Here is a 2,500-nt window from a genome sequence, read left to right as displayed (position 1 = left end):
GTTGCGGCGGTGTCCCGATCTTCCCCTCGGACCTTGAAAATCCGGGAGAGGGCCACGTGGAGGTGTCGCGCCGGTTCGTACCCATATCCGCAGCAGGTCTCCAAGGTGAAGAGCCTCTAGTCGATAGAATAATGTAGGTAAGGGAAGTCGGCAAATTGGATCCGTAACTTCGGGATAAGGATTGGCTCTGAGGATCGGGGCGTGTCGGGCTTGGTCGGGAAGTGGGTCAGCGCTAACGTGCCGGGCCTGGGCGAGGTGAGTGCCGTAGGGGTGCCGGTAAGTGCGGGCGTTTAGCGCGGGCGTGGTCTGCTCTCGCCGTTGGTTGGCCTCGTGCTGGCCGGCGGTGCAGGATGCGCGCGCCTGCGCGGCGTTCGCGCCCCGGTGCTTCAACCTGCGTGCAGGATCCGAGCTCGGTCCCGTGCCTTGGCCTCCCACGGATCTTCCTTGCTGCGAGGCCGCGTCCGCCTTAGCGTGCTCCTCCGGGGGCGCGCGGGTGCGCGGATTCTCTTCGGCCGCCATTCAACGATCAACTCAGAACTGGCACGGACTGGGGGAATCCGACTGTCTAATTAAAACAAAGCATTGCGATGGCCCTAGCGGGTGTTGACGCAATGTGATTTCTGCCCAGTGCTCTGAATGTCAACGTGAAGAAATTCAAGCAAGCGCGGGTAAACGGCGGGAGTAACTATGACTCTCTCATAGTTACTGGGCAAGTGAAGCGCAATACATGGGCCATGCCCTCTTAGCCTCTCCTTGCCTGCGGCTTCCCCCCTTCCCGTGGGCCCGCCGATACGCCAGTCCTTGATAGGACTGGTAAGCAGAGTGGAAGTCCGCACTTGGGGCTTTGGGGGGTTACCAGCCCTCCATCGCATAACCCTTAATGTTGGGACAACAAGAGAAGAAAACACGGGTACCGGGCCTTCCGCTGAAGGACCCGGCCTAACAGTCCCGACTGCTAGCCTGCCAACCGTCCCTGAAGTAGAGGAGGCCGTGGAGCCATGGTTCCACTGCAGCATTTGCAGCCGTGCCTTCCGCAGCAAGATCGGGCTCGGACAACACCGCCGCCGCGCCCATCCGGAAGCGGCAAATGCGGAGATTGCAACTGATAGGAAGCGAGCTCGGTGGGCGGAAGAAGAAATGCGGGAGCTCGCCCTGGCGGAGGCTAGGCTTCTCCGTGCCAGTGACTCCAAAGTCCTCTTTGCAAACCAGGAGCTTCTACCCCTGTTTCCGCACCGTACCCTGGATGCCATCAAGTGCAGGAGGAGGACGGTGGCACACAGGACGATGGTGCGGGAATACGTAGAGGAGCTGAGGCGGGAACAACAGACGCAGCATGGTCTGCGCCATTCACCCGTCCCGGAGTCGCTGCCGGAGGGGCCATCCTCTCCGCCGGAGCTTGAGCGCCCGCCACAAACATCTGTAGTCGACGAAGCCATATGGAGGCACCTCGCCGGCCTGCCGCGGTCGGCCGCGCGCTTCTCGGCCCTGGACGACCTTGCGCGTTTGGGGCCGGGTACGCCGTTGGCAGTGGTCGCGGCTGGGCTGCCTGAGGCCCTCCGAGCTGTCGGCTCTGAGGAAGCAGAAGCAAGGAAGAGGAAGACGTTGCGCCCGCCATCCAAGCAGCGGTCTGGTGGTGGCCCTCCGCTCTCCAAGCGGAAGCGCCGCCGGTGGGAATATGCCAGATGTCAGGATGCCTTCAGGAAGAATCGCGCGCGTTGCGTGCGTGGCCTCCTGGATGGCACCCTGCTCCAGCCGCCGTCGAACATCCCAGGGCTGGTGGACTTCTGGCGCAGCCTCTTCACGACAGAGCCACCTTCCAACGCTGGCTCCATTCCCGATCGGCTTCTCCCGTGCTCGGAGTCTGTTGACTTTGAGCGCCTATGGAGGCCGATCACTGCAGAAGAGGTTGCGGCCGCCTTGCCGCCCAGAGGCTCCGTTGCCGGCCCTGACGGCCTCTCGCCGGTGCAGCTGCGCCGCCTTCCAGCGGAAGTCACCACCAAACTCCTAAACCTTTTCCTGCTTACCCGCAAGCTTCCCCCTTCCCTCCTCCGAGCCAGGACCTCTTTGCTCCCTAAGACAGCCGCCCCAGCATCCCCCGCTGACTTTCGGCCCATCACCGTCTGCTCGGTGCTAGCCCGAACCTTCCATAAGGTTCTGGCGACTCGCCTTATGCAGATGTGTGCTGTGGACGAACGTCAGCGGGCTTTCATCCCAAGGGATGGGATGCTGGAGAACACTTTCCTCCTCGACCGGATACTCGTCGGCGCCGTCCGCCGCTGTCGTTCTGTGTTCATGGCATCCCTCGATGTGTCCAAGGCGTTCGATTCGTTGGACCATGCGGCTTTGCGTCCTGTGCTTAAAGCCCATGGTCTGCCGGACGAATTCATTGACTACGTCGAGGGCTGCTATGCGGACAGCACGACGGTAATTGCGGGGGGTGGCGACGAGTCCCCGGCCGTGCGGCCAGCAAGAGGTGTTCGGCAAGGAGATCCTCTGTCCC

General features: G+C 62.4%; 1 pseudogene; it reads left to right on the top strand.

Annotated features, from left to right (window-relative positions):
• LOC124607547 overlaps positions 1-2,500 on the top strand; it is a 7,810-nt pseudogene that overhangs the window by 2,183 nt on the left and 3,127 nt on the right.

Source organism: Schistocerca americana, chromosome 3, assembly GCF_021461395.2.
Source record: "Schistocerca americana isolate TAMUIC-IGC-003095 chromosome 3, iqSchAmer2.1, whole genome shotgun sequence".
NCBI classification, from domain to species: Eukaryota; Metazoa; Arthropoda; class Insecta; order Orthoptera; family Acrididae; genus Schistocerca; species Schistocerca americana.
The sequence above is the reverse complement of the archived record's forward strand: the minus strand, read 5'-3'. Positions and strand labels throughout refer to the sequence as shown.